Below are 19158 nucleotides of genomic sequence, written 5' to 3'. Positions count from 1 at the left end.
CACCCAGCCACGTCTTTTCCAAAAGCTGTCGGGGGGATCCCGTTGCTGATATTCTGTGAAACACACAGCAGACTCAATAACAGGTAACGGGGTTGTCTCCAACTCTTGCTCGCTGACCGGCTTCTGCACAGAAGCACTGAAGAGATTTTGTACCTTCCCAGTTCTGAGGAAAGTCCCTCGGCATGCCTGATACGCGGCAGCAGCCTGTCAGGCCAGATGGATGGAGATTCTTCGAGGAATACAGGAGCTGATTCCAATCAGGAATGAGTCAAAGCAAGAGAGCCCGGGACAGGGGCTGGCATTCAGGGAAAGGGATTTGGGCAGAGAGAAGAGAAAAATGTCCACAGTTTTTTGAAATACAGGGGGTCTAACTGGAGCAAATCTTTGAACTTTTGGAGCATCACAATCACTTTACCAGAGGTCCAGTCATTTTTTTTTACAAAAGGCATAAAAAAAGCTTCTGTTTTATGCATTTTTGCATAGAAACCAGCTTTGCCAGCTTGGCTCCCGGGATGTGGCATTGAAGAACGCTCGCTCCTCTGGCTCTGCCCACAGAGACAGCTCCGGAACAGCAACCTCCCCAAACCCTTCAGCTTTCAGTTACCGCTAAAAGCCAACGTCAAAATCTTTGCAGACTGTCTTATTAAAGCAGGCAAATGCTTGTTTGTTTTTCCTCTCTCATCTTCTTAAAAACATGATAGAATCACACTTTCTTAAAACGTCTCTGAGCTGCCCCAGAATTTCAGCCGACCTACATTTGTTTCTACCCCGCGCCAGTCTGACACCCCGTACCTATCCCCCTGAACACCACACTGCTAGATGAAATGCCTCCAAAACTTAGAGGTTTCATGTACTAGAGAAACTTGATATTTTGGGACTGATAAAAAGGTAATTGACATTATAATTATAACCATTTACCTCATGTTAAAGTGTATTCTTTACAGCACAAAACCATTTTCACAAATTTGAATTTTGTTTTGTTAAGCCCAATTTGGTTTCAAATTTAATCTACAATTAATTACTTTCAATATTCTGAGATCTTAGGGCAGCAAAGCTCCCCCTTAATTGAAAAGAACAATTAGTTAGAGCTTAGTATTCCATTAGAAGCTTAGTATTCCATTAGGCAGTAGTAGTATTTTGTGTTCCGAGAGACAACGGTTACACAGCAAACAGAAACACAGGATTCATAACCGTTTGCTGTGATTTCACCTGATGCGTTTGGTGTCTTAGTGCTGCGTATGCTCGCTCCATTTTGCCATTTTGGTCCAAGATTTTGTCTCCTCTGTAGCAGTATGTCTTTAACAGAACAACTCTCGTGAACATTCATCTACGTACAAGATCAGCGCTCAAGAAAATAAGTTACTGTCCTCTCTGAATCCTCCCATATCATTACTACGTTAAAGAAATCTGTAACAAAGGATTTGAAGCTCATTATTCAATAATGGGTGTCATTCAGATTTCAGATTCTATCTGGTTCCGTTAATTACACGTCAATGATTTTTTTTCTCCTTTTCCAACAGAAAAATAAGATGCTGCCACTGACAGTCTGCCTGGGAGGTTCAAAGGTCAGGGCAGTAATTTTGAATGGAATGGATTTGACTCAACCGATGCGAGAATAAAAATAGCTATTAGAGATTCCCTGACAAGCTGCTGTGACAGGGAAAAGCTTAGAACGGCTTTCACCCACCTGTGTGACTTTGGCTCTGTCCTGAATGGTACGGCACAAAATGCAAAGACTACAGCACAAAACCAGAAGAATAAAATACCTGCCCTCAAATCTCTGTGGCTCTTCCGACAGCCAGGACTAATAGTTCCTCCTCCTCTACTTTCTCAGGTGAGGGCTTTACACTACTTCTGCCTTGCCACTTCTAGCTATCAATAAAGGTCTGAAGATGGCCCTGCTTCTTATCCCTCCTGAAGGCTCAGGGACACAGCAGGAAATCAAGAAAAACTGCAAAAAAATAAAAGACAAAAGGAAAAAAAAAGAAAGAAAGAAAGAACCTTTAAATGCTGGCAAGAGGCAGATACCAAAGAGAATGCTTGAAGTCTCTGGATGTTATTTAGCCTGGACGATTCAATATCATACAACTCCAAGTCATGTAACTTCTCCCATGTCCCAAGACGTTTCACTATAACGGCGTTTAAGAAAAGTACAGCAGAGGAAGTATCCCTAGGGGGCCAATTCCCTTCTTAAATATGTTCACCTTTTTCAACATCAATTTCATCTGAAAATTTATGAGGACAACACATAACCTGACCTGCCTCCAAAGAGAACCTGACTTGCCACGTGTCAGGCAGCTGCTTCCGAGGAGCAGGAGAGAAGGGGTGAGGGAGCTTTCTTCCCAATTCCTCCAGTACGGTGGGCAAAGAGCCTCTGAAGACTTCCTAGCAGAAACCTGCCTCCAGGTACAGCAGAGGGGCCGGAATGAATAAGACCACGGGGTCCAGGCTATTTTGCCTCTTTGAATCTCGCCTTCCTGACTGGAAAAGAAGAAGAGCCATCCTGACCTTCACTGCAAAGCACTGGAAGAGCTACAAATTAGACATGGTAAATAAGAATGAGCCATCATTATTCAGTGAGGATTCAAGGAAAAGGTGAAGCCAGGGTTATAGAGATAAATTAGATGACTTTAAAGTTCTCAAAGACTGCCCCAGGAGAGGGATATCTCTCCCTCCTCCCTTGGGGACAGTGGCAGCAGCTGTGAAAAGCACCACAAAAATAAAACCAGGACATTTAAATAGTTTAAAGGTTTCCTGGGAAAAGTATCTAGCTACACGAGACCAGCTCATGTGCCCAGAACCATCACCGGTATAAAGAAGGTCCTTTAAATGTTGGAAGCTGTCTCCCTCCATTACGCGTTTCACTGACCTTTTATGGCTGCCTTCCTCTATTTATATGGATCTGTTTTCCATCTACCATTCTCAAAAATTCTTCCCCTATCAACGTTTTCAGTTCTCCTGCTATCTTTTCAGGCCCTTGCTCTAGCCAAGCTGTCATGCTCAGCCGGCCTCTCTGAAGGCGCTGCCTGCAGCTAATTCCGTGCAGAAAAGCCACCAGCCTGGAAAAGCAGCAGGGAAGGTTCAATTAAAGGCAAGACAGAAGATGTGCTTCATGTGCGACCTCTCTCCTGCTCTCCAATGACATACCAGCCTCCTTGATCCTTCCTACAGTTAATAGGAAAAACTACAAATGACACAAGAGAAAACAACTTGTTGAAAGAGATGATGACCTGTGCCACCAATTTTCCTATTAAAGAGATGTTTCTGTTTCTTACTGGCACTTATTTTCAGCTAGGGATGTATCAAGGCTCAAAATTATCAATCTGTTTCTGTTGTCAGGCAAGAGATTGCTCTTTCAACTTTTATTTCTGTGGTGGGGTACAAGATTAAACACAAAATTACTGATCCAAATCCTTTTACCCCCTGAAAGGACAGAATATGCTGTTGAGTGTTTCCAAGATCTTTGATTCACACCTCTTCCTCGCAAAACGGGTTTTCACTTCTCTCATTTGGGTTCTTTTTTTGTTCTTGTCTCATTTTCCAGGTTCTCATCTAATTTTCCAGGTTCTTGTCTCATTTTCCAGGTTCTTTCTTCCTCTGCTCTTCTTTTTTTTTTCCCAGAGATAACCAAATTACATAAGGAGAGCAGCATAACAGCATTCCATAAGATGAAAGCCCTACAAAAGTCGTATGTTTAACACCTTTCAACCAACCTGAAGAGCTCAAGAAGATGAGGAGAGAGAGAATTCTCTGCCAATTGCAGTACAAAGAAAATCACCTAATGACTGCCGGCCTTTAGGCTTACTTGCTTTGGTTACAGGCTTATGCCACTGCTCACCCACCATGATCTGAATTAAATTCCAGGTCAAATGGTCCCTTAACATGAGCTCTTCCTCTCCCGAAGGGGACAGCCTCTATCTACTTGTCCGTACAACGATTCGCCTTACAGACTCCTAAGAAAGTCATTTCAGAAACCGTGTTCTAGATTTCTTAAACAAACAGTATACATTGGAATAGTTACTGCCAAGGATTAAAATAATGCCTAAGTGATTTTTTCCAGGCACTCAACAATACAGTGGTTTTTTCATCCAACAGCCTTTCATGTGACACTTCTATATAAAAGTGTTTACAGGAAATAGCAAACTTGCCTTTTGTTCTTCAGATTACATGTACCCCCTTAAAACGCAAATGCTGAGTGAAGTCACCGAACGACCTGACACTTAAAAATGAACACATCTAAGCATCCTGCTCAAGATCAAACGGTGGCTCCCAGCAGCTACACGGGTATTTCAAACACTGGATAACTGATTTTCTTCCTGGCCTCCAACTGCCACTTTGTGAATCTTTATTGGCAAAGATCATGGGCATCAGGGGGCCAAATGAAGGTGGTTCTCATTTGCACTTGGGCAGCTGATGCCCAGGCCTTCACCTTCGTGCAGACTTTTAGAACTTGAAATGAGGACTGGGGACTGTCACAGAGACAAAACCTGCCAAGGAACACACAGCCCTGCAGCACACCTGAGTCTACGCATTTCCTACCAGACCTGTAAGAAAGCTGGCAACAGCTTTGGCTTTGCCAAAGAAATGAAAATGTTTCAAATCGTCAGAAGAGTTCCATGATTCTCTCATCTGGACAGTTCAATAACGATGTAAAAATGTCTGTTGCATTCAGTTTTCCCTTTCTCACATCTTCCCTCCGAAATTTTAGGAGGGGTGTTTCTCCACAGAAGTGAAAGCCAAAAAGCCTGAAAGTCTCAAAACCAATTCGCAAGTAACGCCATCACCAGCAGTACTTACAGCGAGAGGCACACTGAGCCTCTGGCGCAACAACCGTGAAGTTCCCAAAGCTGAACTCAATTCGTGTTGGCTGGTGAGGCCTACAGCTTCTGTGGTAGATGCTTAGACTTCCTCCTGTGCTGGGCAGAAGACAAAACAAAGCCCTCCAGTTGAGTGGAAGCGACTCGTAAGAAAGCATCAAAGCTTTCCTAAAAAGCAGCCCTCCTAAGAAGGACCATCATTTTCCTCTTTCATGCTTGGTAGAGAGTTGTCAGGGCTGTGCTTCCCATCCCTCTGTCCTTCCTTGAGCTTTTTAAATCAAGTCTTCTTCTATCATAGCCTTCTTTCCTCTCATTAAAGAAAAACTCCCAACCCTTCAGCATACCGACTGCGATCAGCGGTGAGAACAATGAACAAGAGCAACACCGGACACGCCTTGCCATGCTGCTTGGATGGGCCCCTTATTTCAAAACTTTGGGACAGGAACAATGTGTTGGGGCAGGAATTTCTTACACGTCGTTTGCTAGCGGAGGAAACCCATCACCAAGCCACACGTTGGGACAAAGAAGCTGCAGGCCTTCCTCTTCATGTCTGCTCCCTCACTGCCAACTGTAGGAAGAGAGCGGTTGCTACTAAAGAAAAGGGGCTTCCTATTTTGCCACGTTCCTTGTCATGGCTTTTTTTTCCCCTCAGGCCTTATCTCAGTTACTAACGGAAGAAAACTGGCCGTTCAGAAATGCTGGCAGTTCGGAGCCCTGTTGCTGTAGGGCTTTGTTTCGCACTGTAAATAGGCAGTACATTTTCCGTTTCCCATGACAGCTTCAGTCAGCCACCAAAGCTACGCCTTCAGCCTTGCAGCTGCACGGGGAGATCCCGTGTGCCTGTGCAGAGGTGACTTTCCACAGGGAACGCTGAGGTGCCCGCTCTTGTGTCTCCCTGAGAAGAGTCTCCCAGGGAAAATACGAAGTTTCCAGGCAGAGTCCGGTTCTTTTCCCCAACAAATCCAACTGACCAGCAGTATGAAGTATTAGACATTTTAAATTGTCAGAATTAATCCAAGGAAAATACTGTTGTTGATCTGAAACACCTTGCTCCAAACCTTCCCCAGGTCAGAAGCTGGTTGAGCCAGGACCCAGCCTGGATTCCTGCTTCAAGGCTGATGATCCTAGAAACTGAGGTCCAAAAACAAATTAAAAAACACCCCCAACAAAACTTTCTACAAACCAGAAACTCTGTTTTCCACCACTTTGGAACATGTTTCATTGAATGCAACAACAAGAATCTTGGCAAAGATAGCAGAATTTTATCACTTGCTTTTTCCAGAGGAGCCCCACGATATTTATTACCTGCATAGGATGAGCGTAATGGAATTTATTCTAATGTTTCATCCAGAAGAGAGTTCATGAGAAAGCAAGAGTATGATTTTAATGAGTAGAACCAAGAGAGAACTGATTGAGACTTGGCCAAGTCAACTTTTTTCAAAGCTTATCCATTTGCAGTCAGTAAGCTTCATTCTCTCACACTCAAGACGTGCACCTGACAACACGAGCACACAACCGTATCGTACTTTGAAGTAAGGGTGAGCCTGCAGTCAGACAAACAAACGCCTTCAGCTCACATCTCCCTTTCTGGCGTTTTTGTCTCTCTTCAAGAAACAAGTTGGATCAAAGCAAATCTCTTGAGGGGAAAAATATGTTTCCACTTAGCGAGGGACCATCACTTTATCCATCCTCAGACGGAGAAACGAGTAGTGTTTAGCTCTAGGCCAAGAAAAGGAATGCACAAATGTTGAACTAGCTGACGAGCAGCGTTTCTACGGGAAGGCAGGAGATGCACCAAAGAGCAAAAAAAAAAAAAAAAAAAAAAAATCCCATATGAGGCATAGGTGCGTGGGGTTTTCAAAGAAAGCACATCTTGGGTGTACAACAGGAAAATCCTAATTCCTTTTGATATAATCCCCAAGAAAACTGACAGCACTTTTAGAACTGGAAGTCCCACTGGGAGAAGAAGCAGTGCTGTGGGATACAAGAAGGATTCTGAGAAGGTGGATAGTAGAGGAAGGGCCCCAGCAGAGCTGTCTGGACTCAAGAAGGCACTGTCATATACAGTCACACACGTAGTCACCTGCCCTTTCAAAATCAGTGAGAAATGGGCCTTTGGGATGCAGGAGGGGAAGGAACAGGCCTAAAAGGAGGCCTTACTCTCCTCCTTGCCCAGGACAGCTGTGTCTGCAGGCACGAGAGGCCACAGGACCTGTGAAGCAATAAGATACACGACCAGCTGATGACATGGCAGAGCTTAAAAATAACACTGCTGATTGGAAAATGTCAGCATCTGCGACGCAAAACTGAACCACAAAAAGTTTCAGAGGTTCTCTCTGGGAGGAGTCCAGATCTTGAACGCACGGTCATAACAGCAGATCATTTGGGGAAAAAAAAAAGACAATTCCCAGGTTTATTCAGGCATCCTGAGACCAAAACTGCCCGCTACATCAGAGCTGCCAAGGGAGAAAGCACTGAGGTCTCCAATGTGCGCATTTCTACAGATAATTAGACCTCATTAAAGGGTTTAACTATACAACAAAGGAGCTCAGGAGAGCCAGAGTATCCAGGATCAGAATTGTTCCAGAACTTGGGCATGGATACGGCTGAAGAAAAAGCCACTTCTGCACAATGCAAAATAAGTTGTGATAAAGTAGTTTAGGAAATGTCCTGTTACTTTGGATCCACTGAATAATGGGCAATTTCACAACTTCCAATGCCCATACTTAAGAGAGGCTTTTACAGACCAAATTCAATGAGTTCTGCTCAAGGGACTCTCTTGCGACACCGTGGAACATGCAACATCCATAGGTATTGCAACATCTAATTGCAAAATAAAGGCTGTGTGCCTCTAAACCTCCTCCTGCCCTCCTTCCAGCCACCAGCGACGGTGTTACATGGGGACAGTTTTCTTCTGGGTTAGTGAGCTGAATCAGCTCAATAATCGTCTGCCAGGCACCCAACACATCCAACTCAAGGGGAACAGCGGACTTGCAAGGCCAGGAGCTGAGAAGGGGAGTAAGACCTCTCCCACCAGTAATGCTGAGCTATTGGCACAGGTACTTCTGACACAGTAGCGCTGCTCACAAACTGCTCCCCAGTCCCTTCGGTTAAAGGAGAGAGTTCTGCGGGTCGGTACGGCGCCCGGGAGCTCCAGCACGGACAGGAAAGCCACGCTGCGCTCACCACACGCGTTGTGGTCCCAGTTACAAAGATGAGGGAGAGGTAAAGTTAGGAACACACATCAGCCCAGAAAAAAAAACAATTACCTGTGAGTGACAAGCTAACAAAGGGAGATTTTTAAATACATAGGCTCAGAGATGAAGCAAGCAGTTTGTAAGCACTGACCAAAGAACAGAATGTGGACTTGCTGGAGAGGGTCCAGAGGAGGCCACGCAGATGCTGAGAGGGCTGGAGCAGCTCTGCTGTGAGGCCAGGCTGAGAGAGCTGGGGCTGTTCAGCCTGGAGAAGAGGAGGCTCTGGGGAGACCTGAGAGCGGCCTCCCAGTGCCCAAAGGGGGCTGCAGGAAAGGTGGGGAGAGACTGTTCAGCAGGGCCTGGTGTGACAGGATGAGGAGTGATGGTTTTAAAATAGAAGGGGGCAGATTCAGACTGCACATAAGGAAAAAATTTTTATGCTGAGGGTGGTAGAACCCTGGCCCAGGTTGCCCAGAGAGGTGGTGGATGCCCCATCCCTGGAAACATTCCAGGCCAGGTTGGCCGGGGCTGTGAGCAACCTGATCTGCTCCTGGCAGGGGGGTTGGACTCCGTACGCCTTTGAAGGTCCCTTCCAATCCAAACTATTCTATGATTCTAAGATCTTGAAACAACTTACACAATGCAAGGTTTGCTGGTACCTCTTCCCTTTCCTCTGTGTTCCTGGCCAGTCCCTATGCTCTGATCTCAATGCACGCTCCCAATTTTTTCTCTATACACTCTAGCCAAGTTCTACCTCTTCCTCCAACATCCGTACCAGAATCGCTGGGAATGAAGCATCACTATGTCTTGTTACAGAGAGACAAAATGTGGTACTGGAATAGATTATGCGATAAAGTGAACTTAGCCCCTGATCGTAGGAGAAAACACAGTATCTTCCAGTAGAGTTCAGAGCGGGACTCAGCTGAAGGTTAAAGGGCTCTGGAGGCCAGGCTGGCAGCCGCAGACGGAGGACTCCTGTTCCCCCATGCTTTTACTCCTCTCTCCCCTGTGCTTCCCACTCCAGGTGCCACCAGTGCAGCCCAGCCCCTTCTGTGGGGTTCAGCTCACGGGCATGGCAGAAAGCTTAGCTCCAGTTGTTGACTCTTACCAGTGGAGCACGTTGAGCAAGCCATGGCGGTGCACCAGCGCTGACACAGGGAGAGCAGCAGGAGAACGCAGCAGGGGACAAGAAGGGGGAAGGAGCAGGATTGATCCCTCTCACTCGACTGAGCAACATCAGCAAACCTTACATGACTTCTGCTGGGGGAGCACTTATCGCCTCTCTCCTTATCTCTCTGCATAATCCTGCCGTCGGGCACTCAGCTCCTCTCAAATAAGAGCGAGAGGAAGAAGTTGCCCGATCAATCAAGTATTTCCTTCAGCCGCAAGTTCTTTTTCCTACAGGAAACCCTGGCTTGTATAAGCCACTCAAGAAGCAAACATCAAAGGGCTCCTCTATCACTTAGTCAGGGTAATAGACTCTACTTGAACTCTACTCGGTGAAACAAAACTTCTGAAGCTGAGAGCTGAAGTTAAATTTGTTATTCCTGGCAAAGCGCCCAAGAGGAAATGGATCCAGGGCAGAAGTTTGTTTGTTAGATAGCAGTAAGAGGATTGACACTTTTATAATAAGCCACAAAAGCAGGGAGAATAGAAAGAGCTGCTGAAAATACTGATTGTAAGATCTATTCTTAATGTTGTTTTGGTTCCGAGACCTCCTTTTGGTAATGGGCAAGTAAGGAAAAGCAGGAAGCGTGAAACATCAGTAAGAAGGAGTTTGAGTGAAGATTCTGCACATGAGGCTGATTCAAAAGAAGAGGAGAGAAAAGCAGCCAGATCAGGTCCTCTGCGTACAGCAGTTACTTCACAAACAGACTGGGATCAAAGATGCTCCTTCACTGAAGACACCAGGTACTGAACGCCACTTCTGTCCAGACTTCGCATTTCAGACCATCGTGTGCCCACGCCCTGCCCGCTGGTGTAAAAATGGTGTCGCAAGGGGCTCTCAGTTGTTTCCAACTGAAAACTTGGACTTTGGTGGACAAGCAGAAAAAAAAATTGTTTCACTGCACTGAAACTCTTTGCTGTGTTTCTCAAAACAACCAACTGCACCTGACAGTTGCACCTTAGGTGAAAACATCACATGAACTTTCTCCAGTCATCTCCCAGGTGGAGCTCAGTGAGGGTATCACCTCCTACATGAGGAATCTGAAGTTGCATTTTAATTTTTGGATTAACAAGAGTTACCTCTTTATTATCTATTAACAGTAAAAATATTTCATAGTAACGTGCCATCTTGGGATCCCCTTTATTGTCAGTAAGACGGATAATTCAAACTAATGAAAGCCCCCAAGAGTCACAGAATCACAGAATGGTTTGGGTTGGAAGGGACCTTCAAAGCCTACCTAGTCCAACCCCCCTGCAAGGAGCAGGGACATCTCCAACTGGAGCAAAAGCACGGCATTTACCAAAAATACCAAGAGACGTGATCTCTGCAGGCATTTTTAAATATTTCTTTCCACTTCACTATGCCTGGAGCATACTTTAAAGAACCGACTGGGTTTAGAAGAAGAGTTTTCAGCTGCCTATAGACATTCCTTATCTTTCAAAATAAAAAAAAAAAAGCACATGGAAGCATCCCATTGATCAATCCAAGGCCATGAACTGCCAGACTGACCCATACTGGTGCTGCCATACACCACAACAAAAGGTGCAACTTGAATGCCGCCCAAATACATTTTCTGTCTTTTCTGCCTGGGCCCTGGAGAGATTGTCTCTTGGGAAGGAAGGATTAGTCAGGAAGCATTTATCCATAATTAAGCAAATGGGCTATTGGACGAGTTTAATAAAATAGCAAATAGCTCCTGAATGATTTTTATACCATAAGAAGAAAAAAAAAAAAAAGAGAAAGCACCCTAAAGAGAAACAGGAAAGCATGAAATCATATTTTGGCTTTCTGCACAAGAGCTATGGAATAAATCATGCGCTGCTGATGTATTGCTTTCGGATTCTCACCCAATAGCTATTAGAGTCAAATGTGCAGCAACTCCGTACGCAAACACAGAGGAACCAGGCTGGTGGGAACTGTTCGGTTCTTCTTCTACCAGGTAACATCTTTACCTTTAAATTAACAGTTTTAGCTAATTGGGCTGTCACTTGTCCAGCTGCAAATCTCTGAGCTGAGGGAAAAAGCCTCCAGAGACCGTGAGTCAGTGAATGAAAACTGTTTTGGGTCCCATGGCAAAGAAAGTACTTTGCACTCAAAAATAGATACGCTTCTTGTGGGAAAAACCAGGCCAGCTCCTTCCTCTCCCATAAATAATAACGCAAAATGTCAGACACCTCCCAGCCCCCGTTCCCAGGAGATCAACAGCCCTGCACCGATGGCTTTGGTGGGGTTTTTCCCTAAAGGTTAGCGTGTGTCTAACCACAAATTGTCGCCCCGCTGGAAAACTGATCCCAGCCCAGCCGAGCAGAGGGTCCAAGATCCTCACACGGCATCGTCACCAGACCAGAAGCATGGACAGACAGGGGGACACTCCCCAGAAGTTATTCTGGTCCACTGTTCTCCTTTCACTGGATAATTCCTACATCAAATACCAGGAAGAAAAAAAAAATTAAAATAAACCATCCCAGCCAGGCAGTTAAACTGAACTCCAGGCCGTGCGCTACCACGGCAGGCTCAGCGAAGCTCGCGCGGCCCCAGGGGCGTTAGGAAAAGGGGGAGGAAATATCAGAAGGGATGGCTTCGCTTACTCACATCTCTGGCGCAGGCACACTTGTTTACATTGGGCTGGCCTCGTCTAAACTTTGCTGGAGGTTGACCATAATATTTACAAGCTAAAAGAACAATTATGGAGCTGAGAGCAGCTAAACGGAACAAAACAAAACCGGCAAGGCAGAAATCACGTCGTTCGCGAAAGTCAGGAAAACCGAACGGAGCCATCAGACCACACATCTTCCCCGCGCTGTATAAACGTACACGGCAGCACTGCTTGTGCAGCTTTGCTGCAGGAGGGATGTTCTTTGAGTTTATAAACACTTAACATCGCGTATGTGCTCAAAGGATTGATTTGTACCATAAAAATGTACACGAAAGGGCTTTTCCTACTCCCTGTCTGTTTGTTTGCAGAGCTCCCCTTTAACAGGCCACAATTCTTTCCTCCAGGGCCTGGTTACGGCCTGCACCTGTGACGGTTTCTCCAGTTTGAATCTCACGGGCGGTATTTATTACATAACTGGTTTCCCCCTTTTAGACACCATTAATCATCCCTCTGCCTAGATCTTCTTCCCACACCAGGCTCTACTGTACATTCCTTGCATTTTCCTACCGTGATGTCGGCCCAGAAGTGGAACAAAGATAAGAACGGCTCAAATTTTCCTTCAAATGATCCCTTTTCTCTGAAGCTATATATAACACGGAAAAACCTAATACTCACCGTGGAATTCGGAAAGGAGCAGGTTTGGGGATTTGTGGCCCTCTTATATTCTATATCCTTATTTCCGGAAAACTAAGAGAACATATGCAAAATTATTTTTGAAAAAAAAACAACTGCAGAAATACAGAGGCCGAAGTAAGCATGGCTTCCTAATTGGTGGTCAAGCAACCATGCAAGGATGGAAATTGCGTCTGCATCGCTTCAAAAATAGTTTGTCAACTACGCTTGAAAAATCATGAATTTTTTTTCACACTTTACGATGTTTGGGAAAGTGAGATTATGGCATTTTTTTGCCACTGTAAATGATTTTTTATGTTCTAGGATAGTAAGAGGAATGCCGAGACACAATTTTCATTAATTTGCATGTTTCAGAGAGAGGACGGACTCCAAATTTTTAATTATTAACTTCAGTTCACCAACAAGAGAACCCTAATAATCTGGCACATCACTATTCCTGGGCAAACGCTCACCCTACCGCAGTTTTGTTTGACTCGCGCACTCCAGGCAGGTGGCTTCCAACCAAACGCAGGTCTCTGCCTGATTTTTTCGTAATGCTGACATTGTTAGGAGCAAAGGCTCCACATAACGTGACAGCAGCGGAGCGGAAAAGCAGTGCTGCCACACGCCTGGCTGTCAAACACCGGCCTGCAAAAATACCTACGCTGCTCTCCTTCTCTTGGAGGAACAAGAGCTGCTCAGGCAGAACAATATTTGCTTTATTGACAGATTTCACCGTTATCTGTTACCCACCAGCGGGCTCCGTTTGCAGCCTTCATCACGGAGTAATAGCTTATTAGAGACATGAGCAGGTTGTTTATTTGAGAATTGCTATGCTAATAAGGAGCAATCATGTTAGCCAGGTGTGCTCTTTACAACTTTATTTGTTTATCCTCGGGGAGTAAACTTCTGAAATCCCAACCCTTTGGTTACATACTGCGGGATTTGAAAGTAAAATGTCTAAAGTTTGTTGGTTTTTTTTTTTTTCCATGTCCGACAAATTTGTCCAATAATAATAAGTAGTTTTATTGCCGTCATAAATATCAGGAGCTGCCTCTGACGGAAAGATATTCATGGGATTGTCGGCCGTTCCGTACACAACCATTTACTTGCTAAGCAGACTGGAAAAAATGATGTTGCTGCTGTATTTGCATATTTTCTCAGTCTAAATGTTACCATAGCTGTAACACACCGACTTTAGTATATTATTAAGCCCAAAGGAAAGGAAGAAACTAATTGTAGCGTAACTTCTAAGGCTCCGGGAAAGCACCTGTTCCTCTCATCCTTTGAGCCTCGGGGGGTTTTTGACCTCAGACTCGCCAACGAACTCCCTTTACGATAGCACAGGACGGGATTAGTTATCGCCACACATTCCCTGATGGCCATCAACCCCAGAAGCACTCACCGCACATTTGCACTCTTGCAAGAAAAATGCTTCCGCCATCGGCAGAGCAGAGAGGTTTTGCTGTGCTGTTGCTATTTGTACTGTACACTGCATAACTTTGAGGGAAAAATTAAGAAAACCAAATCCCGAACTTATTATTTTTTATATTGCAGTAGCACACAGTCCCAAATTTGGGGTCAGAGCCCAGGTGCAACATGAACATGTAGGTGAAGAACCTCTTGACCCAAGAAGCTCATCGTCTAAAATGATGGCCAAAAAAAAAAAATCTATCAGAAAAAAAAGAAAGCAAGTGAAAAAAAGAAGAAAGAAAGAAGAGGGGAAAAAAAAAGCAAGCGGCAGAGCAGGGGAAGAAAACGAGGAAAGAACAACTTGCATGAGGACTAACAAACACAACTCAGCTCATCTCCTGCCTGCCGGCTCTCCGTGGCAGTAACCGAGCATAGGACAGGGCTTTGGATTAAGTTATCAGACAAGTCTGTGTAAAAATGGAAACAGAAGAGGCTGGATTTTGTTATGCAAATACAGAGATATCAAGCACGGTGCGTATCACGGGGTATTTCCCGTCCCCCTGTTTCTCTGTGCGTACGGACCCGCCTGAGCGCTCCTGTGCGACTCACGACAGCCAAGCTCAATCCAACCCTACCACAGTGAAGGCAATGTGCTGAAAAAGGAGGCCGCAACGCAGAGAACCAGGCATGTGGTGTCAGAATCGCATGTTGTCGGGGGGCTGAAGTCCGAAGCCAGCAATCCTGGTGTGTTTTGGAAACTCCTGGAGCTGAAATGGGGTAAGGACACCTGGAGAACTTCCTGAACCTTCCCTTCACTGACCTCAGATGAGGAACGAGGTGAATTCTTACAGCAAAACCAAAACTCTTCTTGCAGTGGCCTTTATAAAAGTAACAGCAGAGGAAAGAGAAATTCATACAAGGCACAATGCTTGTTCTGAAGGCTCATCCACTCTTCAGAAAAGCGATGTACCACTTTGCAAATCACTGCTTGCTTCAAAACACGTCTACTAACAGTAAAACCCCCAGATCTGACAGCCTCCCCGTCCTAGTGCTGCCTCTCCGAGTCTCTCCAAGGAAAGGCTGCTTTACTTCATAGCCAGTCCAAAGCGTTCCTAGGGCTAAAATATCAATATAAATACATATAAATAATGTAAAATATAGATCTCAGCTAAATATCTGTGCGCTGGGTGCCCTTCCAGCCAGCCCCTTGCTCTGCCAGGTACGATGTAGTCACTGTACTTCAAGAGATAACTTCAGCAACCTCTTAAAGCAGGTCGGCGCCCGTTAAGGTTCATCGTTTAAGCCTTTACTGCGAATCGTGTGCCCGTGCATGCACTTTGCACGTGTACTTGAGCAGGATGCGTGGCTCGCACAACATCAGCCAGCGGAATTGGGCACAGGACGGTCGCCTCTGCGTATCCTCCCTCACCCCAGATTTTACAGGCTGCCCCATTTCGCCCCGCCAACGCATGAGGGTGGCAGCCTCAGTGCGACAGCTTTCCAAACTCTTCCTCGGATAGCGATAGCAGCTGGCAGAAATTCCTCAGGGATGGCAGGAGGGCTAGGTATTTACAAGTGGTGTTTACTTTTCTGGAACAGCACAGGCAGTCAGCTGCATGTTCACTTTGTCAAAACATCTTGTGATCTGAATATCCTTAAGCCAATCTCCTGTGTCTCTTGTCCCTCTTGATCATCTGTTTTTTTTAAAAAAAAAAAAAAAAAGAAAAGAAAAAACCAAGAAACAAACCCACTTTAGGGTGTGCTCTTACCAGCAGGGCCTTGTTTGCTAGCACGCGGCGGGAGCATGGGCTGGCTTTGTAAGAGCGCTCCGTGTCAGCAGGTTTACATTTGAAGGTGATGGGAAAGAACGGGAAAAAACTTGCCTTCGCACAAGGCCGTGACAGAGCGGGGACACCTTCCCACCTCGCACAACGGCGCTGGGTGCACTCCGCACCAATCCGCGAAATCGGCCGCAGGCTCCTCTGCTTCATCTCCGTGTGGCTGTTGGATGGCAAGGCAACGTCCCACCAGAGAGGCTGTTGGGAAGTTCAAGGTGTGGAGGGAAATGGGAGCAGGACGTATTGGAACAACTGTGATGAGCCATCGTGGTGTACCTCAGAAGTTCAAAACCCACCGTTTTCATTTTGGCCCAGCAAAGTCAAACTTCCACAGAACACACTGCTGAGAAGAATGCTCGCTCTTTTTCCTCCATGCTTTCCAATTTCTTTTTACTTCCAGTTTCGCTTGGGGATTTTTTTTAGTGCTCAGCAAGAACACCAGAAGAGAAGAGAAGGTGGGTTTTTTTTCTGGCCGTTAGACTGGACCAAGCTTGGTAGGGCAGCCCCCAACCCCTCAACTCTGGCCTTGCGTTACTGCTCTGCCTTCCCCTTGGGGACCGACTCAGCAGCCGTGTTTGGGTGGATACAGAATTAGTTCTCCGTTCTTCTGTTCCCGCAACTCTGTTAAATTTCCACTGGGTATTTGAAAATAACGCTATATGTGTATATATATACACACAAAGCAGAGTTCTTAAGAGTTCGCCTCCTGGGAGGAAGCCAGCGCTCATTTCTTTAAACTCCTAGTGACTCCTGACTGATGAAGGAGTTCATGTGTCTGAGCAGCAGCAGTGGAAATTTGTCTTTCAGTGTTTCCTCGTATCACTCATGAAGGTTCTGGGGTACATTCACGTCTCTGTAAGGGCCCCGAAGAAGCTTCACTGAAGAGCCTTGTTCCCATTAGCAAATCTGTGAAATTGTCTGAGAGACTGACACATGGGAGTATGGACAGATGCATCACCTTCACTGGTCCTTGCTACCCAGCTTCCTAGCTGCAGCGTTTAGCTCCCATACAGCACCACGCGGCGTTAAAGCCCTGGTATTTTATCCACTCTTTCACTTAGAATGACAGAATGGTTTGGGTGGGAAAGGACCTCCAAAGCCCATCCAGTCCAACCCCCCTGCCAGGAGCAGGGACATCTCCAACCAGATCAGGTTGCTCACAGCCCCAGCCAACCTGGCCTGGAATGTTTCCAGGGATGAGGCATCCACCACCTCTCTGGGCAACCTGGGACAGTGTCCCACCACCCTCATTTCACTTGCCACAATGCAGAACTGAGTCTGTGAAATACTCATATTTTTACGCAAGGTGTGACAGCCTGATCTATCGAAGCAGTGAGGAGCTCAGGTAGCACACATGCTGCAAATCCACAAACGTCCTGCTTACGTCCAAGAAAGAAAGGCTTCTGCCATAAATCACCTTGTCTGTGAAAATATTCTGAAATGACACAGAATCATAGAATCACGGAATGGTTTGGGTTGAAAGGGACCTTCAAAGGCCATCTATTCCAACCCTCCTGACATCATCATTCTCTATATTTGGGAGATAAACTATCCCATTTCTTCAGCCTCCCTCAAACTTGATCACTGACACAAAAAAAAAAGGAAAGATAAAAAGAAATCTATCTGAGAACCCACTTCTTTTTACCTGCCTGGACCTCTGGGACACAGGTCATGCATTTTCTCCTGAGCACCGTTCCCCTTCTTGAAGACATCACATAGTATTTAATTGAAGTGAGCATCAAAAAATTGGTGACTCCTACGTTTCCGAAAGAGCGGAATATAGTGGTGCGGCCAAGCCACAAACTGGCACCCAGGTCAAGTTTTTGGGTTTTTTTTTTTTGTTTTTTCAAGGTCAGAATTACTGATGGGGGCCCCTGGAGATGTAGCACAGAAACTTGACTTGAGCTGACTAGGACTGAAGGAAAGCTATCCAAAATCTACCCGATGAGGCTTGGGTGATGCACTCCCAGGACAGAAACGTCTTTGCATGGAGAACAAAAGGGCAGGAGCAGGGAAGAAGGACACTTCGATTCAGTGGGTGATGGGACACAAAAGCACTTAGAAAGGTTGGCTTCCCCCTTACTTGCTTCCACCACTGTCTTTAAATGCCAGAGTTGCAGAGGAGACGGATCCATGTCCTGTCGACCCAAACATCGGGGGCTCGTGGGTATGACCTCCACGTTTTGGCCTGGGCAGCAGAGTGGTTTTCAGCGCCAAACACCGCACACTCCCCAGGGCAACCACTGGCCACCGCTGGCACCCGCCAGAACAGCGCTGGCTTCGCAGAAATGGAACCTCTCAGACAGCCACCGCCACACACGAGCGCATTACACACGGTAAAGGAACACCGAATGCTTCTTTCCTAGGCAGAAAAAGGCTGTGGTCAAGCGATTTAATTTCCCCAGTAAATTGTATAGTAAAAAATAAATTGCGTGTAAAGGCCACATGACTGGGAACGGGAAGAGGCCTCTTGTCGAAAGCTTTCGTTTGCCCTTTATCACACTGCTTTGCTTCGTCTTCTATATATAGCTGGCGTGCGCTGGTTTTCCTTTTGGCCTCAGCACTATGAACCAGTTCCTCGCGGGCATTGCGGAGCCTGAAGAAAATCTCCGGAGAACGCTGTGAGCGTGTCTGATAGCAGCTCCCAAGTGGATTAATTTCCAAACAGAGCTTGGCTGGCACATTTTACAATATGTAACGATACTGTTTGTAACGGATTAATCTTCTGCAGCAGAAATCAGGAATCAGAGTGGCCGGGTTTCTGCAATCTGATTTTAGTTACAGTGAGGCTGCAATTTATTTTTAGTAACAAACTGTTTCCCCGAGACGGATTCAGCTGCTCGTTAGCACCGGGAGTCTTCTCTACAGAAAATATATTGAGAAATTTTCCTTTAGCGCTGACTCGGCCTATCCATTAAAACCCAAAACGGGTTCTGCAAAGAGAGAAGATTTTACTATCCACCTTGTCACTGACAGAAGATGAAGACATTGGAAAGAAATGGTCCCTCTTCCCTCAATTTTCTGCTTAGTATCAGCACACGGTTTCCTTTTAGAAAGGCAGGGAAATCTGTTAATCTCATACGTGTATTAAGAGCTTAAGGAAAAGACGCGTAATTGAAGAATGGTTTGGATGAAAAACAGCAAAACATCAGTTGTGGAGAATTTGTGATTTCACACCACTTAACGACTTCATCAAGAGGCTGGGGGGAAGCTGAGCAGGGACTCCTCCGATGCGTTAACAGGCAGGTTGGGATGCGAATCGTCGCCTTTAGGCTCCAGAGGGAGCTTAATCCGCTTTGCTTCCCATTTCACCACTGGTGCCAGGCCCCGCTGCTGCAACAGCAGCCTGTTTTTACAGAATAATCTGTATTTTCCAGGCCTTTTTTTTTTACTGCGACACCTGTTCAGGTAACCCCCAGGCACCCAGACCTCTAACGCTCCGATTCCAATGATTTCC

Source organism: Chlamydotis macqueenii, chromosome 9, assembly GCF_036417535.1.
Source record: "Chlamydotis macqueenii isolate bChlMac1 chromosome 9, bChlMac1.mat, whole genome shotgun sequence".
Lineage (NCBI taxonomy): Eukaryota > Metazoa > Chordata > Aves > Otidiformes > Otididae > Chlamydotis > Chlamydotis macqueenii.
Note: the sequence above shows the minus strand (reverse complement) of the source record.